The sequence below is a fragment of the Furipterus horrens genome, unplaced genomic scaffold, assembly GCF_987537825.1.
Source record: "Furipterus horrens unplaced genomic scaffold, mFurHor1.1.pri manual_scaffold_3, whole genome shotgun sequence".
Lineage (NCBI taxonomy): Eukaryota > Metazoa > Chordata > Mammalia > Chiroptera > Furipteridae > Furipterus > Furipterus horrens.
The window spans coordinates 6,293,612-6,304,116 of NW_028327173.1; the positions used below are offsets into that span (position 1 = coordinate 6,293,612).

At 53.8% G+C, this 10,505-nt stretch overlaps 1 long non-coding RNA gene across 1 annotated transcript; it reads right to left on the reverse strand.

Moving 5' to 3' along the window:
- Positions 1 to 388: 388 nt before the first annotated feature.
- LOC150014171 (uncharacterized) lies at positions 389 to 5,386 on the reverse strand. The gene is made up of 3 exons (XR_016509907.1): positions 5,324 to 5,386; positions 3,914 to 3,974; positions 389 to 728 (listed from the first exon to the last, which is right to left on the reverse strand). It is a non-coding gene; the product is annotated as an uncharacterized LOC150014171 (long non-coding RNA).
- Between the last annotated feature and the right edge of the window lie 5,119 nt (positions 5,387 to 10,505).

Sequence of the window (10,505 nt, forward strand, 5' to 3'; positions counted from 1 at the left end):
GCATCCGTCCATTCACTCACTGCTGGGCTATCCCTTCCTTTTTCTCCCCCAGGAGTGGGAAGGGGGCGACCCCAGCTTGTAGGAAGGGGCGCTGTTGGCTTCTCCCTTGTCATTGGCCATTTGCTGCCTGCTTCACCAGGCGTGGGTTGAGCAAGTTTGCATAAAGTGGATGCAGGCTGCAATTCCGTGATGAATTCTATGAATACTAATCCGCTACTACCCTTGACCTTGGGGTCACCGAAAGATCAAAACCAAACCATTTAATATTTTCCTTTTGCAGATCAATAGAAGCATAAATTCCCCCTCAATGACAAGTATAATTTCAAACAGATCTATAGCAGGCATGCATGCATTTCCAGCCGAGACACTCGCCGCCCGCTCTGCCTTTTGGGGAGCAGACGAGGAGTTCCTTGCCTTTTCTACCATTGGATTTCTTTTTGCCTTTTTTTTATGGCTCTGAAATGCTATTTTCAGCAGCTGCTGTCATATAAATATCTCTTGTTTTTCTTCTCCTCTTTCCCTCCTGGTGAAAAGGGCAGGGGACCTATTGAAAATTCTGCTTTATCTCTTTCAGTCGGGTTCAAGTACAGGTCGAATAATCGATCCCTCCTCCTTTTCTTTTTTAAGTTTCCTGTCGTTCTTTTGGCCGGATCAGCAGCGGAGAGAAATCAGGAAGGCAGGTCCCTTTATGCAGATCCTCAGAGTGTTTGTGTGTGCACGCGTGCGACCTGCGATGGGGGTGGGGGTGTCAGCATGTTGTGTGCAGGCGTGTGTGGGTAGCTTTGTGCACACGACAATAACCGCTCGCTCCAGCTCAAACTCTCACACAGAACTTGAGGAGGGGGAAAATGGAAAACCATCAAAGAGGAAAAGTTAAGGGCTGGGTGGGCGTCGTTAACCCCTGAGGCTCCCGGGCAGAGCTGGGGTGGGGTGGGGAATGCCTCCATCTCTCTGTCTATGATGTGCTTAGCTCCGCCTGCACCTTGCCAAAGCGGCTGAGGCTTTTTATGTATACGATTCTGAAAAGGGAAAAAATGATGCAAAAAGAAGAGGGGAAAATGCAAAAGGAAAGAGAAAGAGAATTAAACCATTAATCTGCCTGGATTTTCCACTTCACAGAGTAATCAGTTTGGAAGTGACTGAAATAAAGTGGAACGTATGATTGCTACCACCTCCTCCCTCCAATCCGCGCTTCTTATTTACAGAAAAACTGGAGGCAGGGAGGCGGCCTCCTTGCCCCCTCAAAAGCCCCCAGTGTCCGCTCCAGAGGGGGACCAGGACCCTAGCCGTCAGCAGCAGCTGCCTGATGCCTCCACACTGCCCTGAGCTGGAGGTGCAAAGCCAAGATGATTTAATTTATAGAAAGGACAAGGATGTCGTGTAGCAGATTTAATCATCAGAGAGTTTAAAAAAAAATAAGGACCAGGCTAATGTCGTAATTTACATTTCAGGATAATAAAGAGAGAAGACAGAAGAGGAAGGGCCTGTATCCTATGAGAGGGAGAGAGGAGGGGAGGCCGACCAGGGGGCCCAGGGAACCCAATAGATTTGCCTGAAACACCAATAAATTCAAAAACAAACCCAGAAAGCAAAAGACAGTCCTTGGAAAGTGCTGGGAAAATGGACCATCGATTTTAGACTTGATCTGCATTTTGTATTTTAATAATGCTCTCTCTGTCTTTCCTTTTCCCTTTCTCCCTCTCTCCCTCTCTCTCTCTCTCTCTCTTTTGCAAAATATAAAAGCTGATCTGATAAATATTAATTTGAACCATCATAATGTATTTGAAAATTCCAGCTAAAATGTCACCACATGGAACATTAATGTAATATTTCAAGGCCCTGAGAGCAATACTCATATTGATTGCATTTATTTCACTCTAGGGAGGAGAGATAATTCTTCAATGTGGGACACATCTGGGAGCCAAGGAGGCAGGGGCTGAGGGGAGAAATGCGAAATTATATATGGCCATAAAAAATACAAAACAGAAAATCCTCCCCAAAACTCTCCCTTCTCCCATGGCACCCCACACCCAAACTTGGCTTTTTAATCTCCCCGCATGGCGTGGGACCGTGAGAGGCAAACGCGTGTGTGCCTTTGGGCAAAAAACAAGAGCTCAAAGCTCGGGAGTGTGTGCCTCTGGGTGGTGGCTGCAGGTTCAGCCGCCCTCTCTGGGCCCCACTGCGAGGGCCCTGCCTCCAGTGCTTGCGGCCTCCTGGGACAGCATCGGGGCCCAGCTGGGGATGGACAGAAAGACAGAGGGCCTGGCCCAGCTGTATCCCCTCAAGCTTTGGGGTGAAGTGCACAAGAGCTGTGGGGTCCTGGGAGAGAAGGAAAAGAGGAGAGGAGGGGAGGGCGAGGAGGGGAGAGAAAACAGAGGGGAAGGAAGAAGACAGCGGAAGAGGAAAGAGGAAAGGAGAAGCATGAGCGAGGACAAAGCTGGAGAGAGGAGATGAGGAAGAAGGGAGGAAAAGAAGAAGAGTGAGTGAGGAGAGAGGGTGAGGGGAGGCGGAGGGGGGCCACGGGCTGTCTGGAGTCCCAGCTCCTCTCACTGTCATTAAGGATATTGATGTACTCAGGCGTCAACGAGTCTTTGCACAAGTGAAAGGGAATCCGATGCTGGTGATGACCGGAGCCCACGCCCTCTGTGCCCCCTGCCCGCCCAGAGCAAAGACCTCAGAAGCCACCAGAGGGAGGGGGATGGAAGACCCCCCGAGGAGGGCTGAGAAGCTGAGACTCTGGACCCCAAGCTCCCCAGCCCAGGGCCCGTGTAGGGGTGGGCAGGGGGCACCTGGAAGCTGCTCGCCTCAGCACCCGTGCCCCCACTCCAGGCCTGGCTGGCTGCCTAACCCCCTGCCTTGGCCTCGGGTCCTACCTGCAGCCCAGCGGAAGGCTGGGTGGGGACCCCTTCAGCCCACATGAGGACCTCACTCTCCTCCTGGCTTCTTGGGGTGCACGTTGGGGGAGTTGACCTTTACAATGCCCCAGAGACTCAGGGACTAGTCAAGGTCAGGCTCCTGATTGCCGTTCTCCAAGTCTCTGCACAAAGGTTACCTTGTCCCCAAAGCCGTCCTGGCCGCCTAAACGGCCCCCAACACACACTCCCTGTCATGCCTGCGTGTTCTCTTGTAAGCAGAGCACTTGTCACTATCTGGAATTATCTTAATTATGCATTTACATGCTGTTTATCTGTCTTCCCCCCACTTGGAGATTAAGTTTTAGAAGGACGGGACCGTGCGTGCCTTGTTCACCATGGTCTCCCCTACAGTTAGCACCGGGCACGTGTTCCCTAGGTGTTGGCTGATCGATGGAAGGAAGGATGGATGGCTGGACAGGCGGAAGGACGGAGGGATGGACAGATGGATGTTAAGAGACTACGCCCCCCTCCCTGCCTGAGCCCCCTTTGGGGCCCCGGGGACCCAGCATCGCCCCCCCACCCCCGACCCCTCCCAGCCGCAGCGCCCGCTGCCTGCTGCCAAGGCTGCGCACCCCCGCCTCCCCTGAGCCATCACTCGCGGAGCTGCCACAATATTGTGAAGGCTTCTCGCTCCCGCTCCGCGGCGCAGGGCGCAGCCCGCAGCCCGCGCGGGGAAAGCGAGGGAGGCGGCGGCGGCGAGGGCGGGCGGCGCGGCGATGAATAATGCATGACCAAGGCGCCCCCTACCGGCGGCCGCGCGCTCCGCGGGGACCGGGCCCCGCCGCGCCTGGACCCGGCTCGGCCCAGGTGGACGAGGCAGGTGTCCCGGGGAGGGAACTTCCCGGCCCCGTCCTTCCTCCGCACCCAGCCGCCCAGCCCTTGCCCTCCCCAGGTCACCCTCCCTCCCGCCAAGTCTGGGGAGTGGCCTCCACCCACCCCAAAACTGAGGACCCAGTTTGGGGAGATGGCACAGGCTGCCCCATCCCGCTCCGTCTTACCCCAGGGCTTCTGCACCAGGACGTGGGCTGGGCCAGGAGCGTGGACTCCGGGAGGGACCCTCTGGAAGACGGGAGAGAGCAGAGAACAGGATTGATTTCGTTTATAAAAAATTAGTGTGCCACTTATTTGGTGACGTTTTTGTCTCTACAGCTCATGGTAAATTTCTAAATATATAATTATCTGATTAAGTTAATGCTATCAAAAAATTAGTACAAACAATTTCACAATGTTTCCAAGTTTTTGTGGGACATTGAGACACTTTTTTTTTTTTTTTTTTAAGGGAAAGTCGTCGTCGTCGGCAGCCGTCCGTCTCGAGAGACGATGGTGTAGCTTCTTAAGAGTCTATCTGCACCGCCGAGAATGGCTGTGCAGTCCGACTCGGGAGTGACACGGTATCTGTCTCCTCCCGTGTTAAATCGACATCTTGTGATGACGCTGGAGTGTCCTCTCCAGTGAAGCTGAAGCTACAGAGCCTGGGCAGGGTGATATGGAGGGTCTGCTGTTGCCCATGCAGCAGACACCCCCTCTCTTCGCAGCTGAAGGGTCCAAGGGAAAGACGGAGTCAATACAGCTTGGCTTCAGGTGCGCCGCAGGAGCTGCCGGTGTTGACTACAACGTCAAACCGCCTTAGGGACTCCGGCTCCGGATTTTCTGTCGGGGTTTACTCCCCTAGCCTTTCCCCTGAAGAGGTATGCCGCAAGGCAGCGGAGGTTTTTTGGAGTCAGAGTTTTCCTTCTCTGATGTGCCCTGACTGGAAGATCGAACCAGCGACACTTAGCTCGCTACCTGTCATTTTAGAGTAAGGGTCCTTTCTGGGACGGAGGGGCCTTCTTGGCTGCCCTCAGCCTGGAGACACCAGGTGGCAGAGGACACAGGCGGAGGTTGATAATGCAGAGAAAGCCGCCACCAGGCCTGAAGTGTCCGCAGGATGGCTGCAGTCTCTGGGGCCCACCACCATGACCACCTGCTCCCCAGGCCCACCGAGGCGCCTCCTCTTAACAAGCAGGGAATGGATGGGAAGCAGAGGTCTCGGCTGTGCAGGAGCGGCTACTTTAGCAGGCCCCTGGGGAGCTGGGCCTCGCTGCTTCTCCTCACCTAGAATAGATGATATTGACAAACCGCCCCCCCTCCTCCAGTCATTCCTGCTGTCACCTAACCCACTGCTCCATCTTAATAAGCCAGAATGGATGGGGCGACCGTCTCAGAGGCCAGGACCTGGGCCTCTGGGAAGCGTCTCTAGCCCATCTGTTGAGTACCTGCTGAGTGACTGGCATGGGTTGGGATCTCTAGTCCCAGGAACACCCTGCAAACCAGGACTGTGAGACCCATGTTCCGGACAGGAAACTGAGGCTCAGAGAGGTGCAGTCACAGCCCAAGACCACACAGGTCAGATGTGAACTCAGCCTTACCCTCTGCAGAGCCTGCGGCTAGGATGAGCCAAGAGGCCTGGAGTGGGGAAGACGAACTCCATCCTTCCATCCAGCTGGTCCTCTTGTGTCCAGGACTGCATACCCAGGAGGTCAGACTTGAACCCTGAGCTGGGACCACAAGCCCCCCCCCCACCCACCCATTAGGGCAGCACTAGGTCTGGGTCACCAAAAAAGGATGGCAAACTCAAGTGCCCTGGAGGCCAGACTGGTGACAGCACACATGGGAACTGTATGGTCTCTCAATAATGTTGGTCTTAAGAAAATAATAGTTCAGGGCAATGATACCTGATAACTTATTAGCAACACTCACCCTGGAGTCTTGCTCCTTCAAGTGAGGCCCAGGTTCCAGCCCCAGCAGACATTTGCTTGGCTCTGTTACCTCCACTAAAAAGTCTGAACCTCTCTGAGCCTCGATTTCTTCACCTGCAAACGGGGAACAGAGCTGTGCTTGTGCTACTAGGTTGCATGGGCCAGGGAAGCTGAGAGACAGACAGGGCTTTGTAGGCAACCCAGGGCTTCCAGGATAATTCCTCTTAGCAAGCTGATTTTCCCCAAAGCAAACCAAGGACCTGGATATGTGTCCTTTGAGACAGGTCCCTAAACAGAACCACAGGGGTTGGGGAGGTAACAGGTGAAGGTTTCTGCTTTGGGCAACCAGGGCTCATGCATCCTGCAGAGGCTAGAGCCCACTTCAGGACAGTCCCAAGGTGTGGGGGCAGGGGGCGGGAGGTAGAGCTGGGGTATTTGTCTACCAACTCCCATCTGTGATTGGTTGAGAGTCACAGGGGGCCAGAGAGATGTCCTTGGAGTGCTTGAGCCCAGCCTCTGTCAATAGAGGCTGTAGGTGCTCCCTGGGGCAGGCCGAGGGACATGTCAGGGGCTCAGTGCCCATGCCAGGTCCCTAGCCCCTGTCAGGTACTCTTATCATTATATGTGCTCACCCTGGGGCCACACCTAGGCTCTGGAACTAGAAAGGGGCCTGACTCAGCCCTAGCCCTGTCACAGGGGAGGGAGAGAGAGGCACAGTCTCCTTGCTTTTGCAGGAGCTCAGTCAGGAATTCAACTCAACCTGAGGCTGAGAAGGCTTCCTGGAGGAGGGGACATTCTCTTAGCAGAACCAAGAACCAAAAGCTCAGTTCTTTGTGCTAGGAACTTTACCCCCCCACACATTCTCTTGTTCTCCAGAGCTCTTCCTGGCTGTGGTGACTAACACGGGATGGCTGGGCTGGGGCCAGCAGCCCTGCCCCCTCTATCATCCTGCACCCCAGAACAGCTGCCCCTAATCCAGACTTGTCCTGGGCCTAAGACCAGAGAGACTGCCTTAGTGCAGCTATGGGCAAGAAATTCCCAAAGCTTCAGGAATGCTTGGAGAGCGGGTTTCAAATAGGGACACCAGTCTCATTCAGACCTCTTGACTCAATACTCAGGTCAAGATGTGAGCTTCTGCACTTTCAGACAATCACCCCAGAACCTCCTCATGTGGCCAGTGGACTAGGGTTGGGGACGCATCTCCTGCTGAGCTAGTCGTCACCCCCACCCCCACCTTGGGGATTGGCTACCAGAGACTTTCCTCCTCCCACTGTGAGCTTCCAGGCACCATTCTTCCCCATTGACCTTGAACCTGGGGAGCTAGACCTAAGCACACTGTGAGGGAGAGGATACAGCCTCCTCAGATGTCCTCCTGGCCTCTTTGAGCTCCACCCTGCAAAGACCTCCCCCACCTCTCTTCCCTGGAGATCATGGGGGAGTGGGAGGTTCCTCTGTGACTGAACCTGTGACCTCCCATTCATTCATATGCATGGCTCAGATTTTGGAAATGCAATCAATTACTTGTTGTTGTGTCTGCTTTAATTATTGTCATGTTTTCTATGTACTTTGCATAACTTAATAAACAGTTGGGGAAACAAGATCATGGTGGAGACCAGGGCTGGAGTGGAGCTGGGCTCTGTCCCCAGCCAGAGAATCACTCTTTCCACTTGTCATTCATGATCACATCCATTCATTCTTTCATTTGTTCATTCATTCTTTGGTCAGTGATTCATTCCCTCACTCATTCAGATATTCATTTACTCATTCATTCATTCATTCACATATCCAGTGAATACTTATTAGCATAGCTATTTAGGCTCCAGGAAAGGTGCCAGAAAGGCCACATTAGACAAAACAAGAAGGTCCTTGCCTTTGAAGAGCTGACAGTCTGGTGGGGAAGACAGACAACAGATGCAATGAATACAAAGAGAGCTAGGATGATCCGGGAGGACTTCCTGGAAGAGGTGCCATTTACACCCACTCCCTGATTTACTTTTTTGTTTATTCATGCATTCAAGCAGATCAGGCTCTGTTCCTGGAGAGGCAAGAGACAGAAGGCCTAGTTTTGAGCCAAGACCTAGAAGGAGAGACAGCTGGTAGCCAAGTTATCACAAAGCAATGGAAAGATGGTGGCGGAGGTATGAACAAGGAGAGTTGGGAAGATATTCTTCGGGACAAAGCATGGAACAGGTGTTCCAGGACCCATGGAAGGTGAAAAATCTGAGCCTCTGGAGGACAAGCTCAGGATTCATGCACTAGCTTCGTTGAAGGGACAGACTGGCAAGTCCTTGTTCCCGGTACTGGCCACCATGGTGGCATCAGGAAAGAGGTCTGGTGACTTAGTCCTTTGTTCACAGCCCCCCAGGCTGACTCTAATTCTTGCTTGGAGTCAGAGGGGGTTTGATAGGCTAGGTCTTGGCGAGGGAGCAGAAGTTCATCAACAGATAAGGGCTCCCCAAGTTAAGCCGTGCATGTGCAGGAGCCTGGGACAGGCAGGAGGAAACTGTCCTGCTTGGGGAGGAGGAGAAGCCTGGAGCCTTAGGCCCCAGAGGTGAGCAATGAGGTGGCTGAGTCACAGGGGCCACGGGAGCAGTGCTGAAGGGAAACCTGAGCGAAATCCTGAAATCAGCCAGGATCCCTAGATTGTCTGCAAGCTGGGGAAGCACCTGTCAGAGCTCAGCATCCCGTGTTGGCTTACAAGGGTGTTTGAAGGCCTGCTGTTGGCCTGGCTTCTGCCCGTGCAGTGACAGTGACTCCAAGGGGGCCAGATCGGCTGGTAAAAGTACTGTCGGGGTGACCATCCCAAATGTCCAGGAGCCCAAAATGGGTTAGGCTCAGGAAAGAAAAGTTAAAAGCTGATAACACCTAGTATTTATCAAGTACTTCCTCCACGCCAGGTGCTTCCCATTCGTTATCCCATTAATAATAATAATAGTAGGAGCAGCAGCAGCAGTAATAACTAACACTTATTTTGTGCCAGCTCCTTTCTGTTCTGTGCACTTTTACCCACATTAATTCCTTTAATCTTCACAGCAACCCTGTGAGGTGGGAATTATCATTATCCCCATTAGACAGATAAGGTCCAGGAGTCTCAGAAGCTGGGGGACTTCTCCAAGGAACAAGTGGCTGAGCCAGGATATGAACTCAGACCCTCCCAGATCCATGGTCCTTGCTGCCATCATTCTGCCCCCAACTCCATCGAGGGATGGGCTGGGGGCACAGGATGAGTGGGAGCTGCTGGCTCAGGGCACCCGTGATGAGCCAGGGGTCCCACCCTCTCCCCTCAGATGGCTTGGGACTGCCACATTCTCCTACTGCCGATGGAGGCTGGTGTTTTATGAACCCAGAACTGCCGCAAGATTCTCCTATTAATTTATTGGTATTGCTAATTAAACATCATATTCACAAATGTAAATTTCCTAATGGCCTCCCTTCCATTTCCGAAGTTTCCTTAAAGAGCCTTCTTGTTATGGTTGTCGATTGAAACCAATTAAATCTCACCAGATGGTGGGCTGTGGCTGGCTCAGGGGCCACCGAGGGGCTCTGGGACCTCTGGACAGGGTCTGGCCAGGGTCCTTCTTGACCACAAAGGAGAGCTGGACAAGGGGGTGCTGGGGAAAAGGGGGCAGAGTAGGCCCATCCCTGAGCTCTTGGGGGTCACTGCCTTCTCCCTGGCATCTCCTGGTCAAGGATGGGCTTCCCTCTCACGCATGACTTGGTTGCTGACCTGGGCCTATAGCTGTTTGCAAGGCTGCGTCAGGGAGGCCAGGACCAGGATGAGGAGGGCGGGGGCGGGGGAGGAGAGACTCCAGTGGAAGGCTCCAAGGATGCCAGCCCTCGGAGGGATCTTAGAGAGACTTCCAGTAGAAACCCTTGTTTGCAAAATGGGGAAACTGAGGCACGGAAGAAGAAGTGACTTTCCCAAGGCCAAGGCCTGCCTCTGATCCCCTTGAGAATGGATGGTCACGCGTCTTCACTTTAGAAACATGTACACAGAGACTGCAGGATTGCAGGGACTCTGCTCTGTTCCAGGGTGACCCCCCCCCCACTCTAATTCAGTCATTGCATAGTGTTTAAAAGCAACAGCTCTTGAATAGGGGGTACTGCTTTTGAATCCCACACCCAGCAAGTTCTCTGTCTCACTGGACCTCAGTCTCCCCATCTGTAAATGGGACAGGGGTCTCTCTCCACCAGGGCTGCTGGGGGGACCACACAAAGGATGTGGCTGAGTGCTCAGGAACGTGTGGCAGACGTCAGGATGGGTCTCCTCACGTCAGAGCCCAGTGGGTCCGAGGCTGGGCTACGACGAGGCAGACCCAGGAAAGCTGGGAGAGGGTGAGGCCGCACAGGTCTGGGCTTGGCCTCGTCTTTGAGAGTCGTCAGTCACCACTGCCTCAGCAGAGAGTTGCCACACTGCCTTCATCATCTCCGTGATTCTCCCCAGCTGATGAGGGAGGTGCTTTACAGATGGGGAAACTGATGCTTGGGAAAGTCAGTGAGCTGCCTGGCCTAGGGTTCCCTGCGGGGAGGTCTCTCTGCCCCCAGAGTCTGAGTGGGAATGGCTGTGCCTTTGCTGAGCCGCGTGAAATGTGGAAACAACCAATGCACCAGCTGCCAGGGACCCAGGTTCTGTGCGGCAGCGACTTTGCTGGGAGACCTTGAGCGCGTCTCCTCCACCGTGCCGTCCACGCCTTGGGTCCCCTCTGAAATATGTGAGAGGACAGGTGGCCCCTGCCGGCCACTCTGAGACCCCAGAGTGCACACTGCGGCCAGCACTGACCATGTCACTCTGACAGCTCCAGGTCTAGCGTCCCTCCCTTACATCCCTACGGATAGCCTCTGGAGAGCAGGC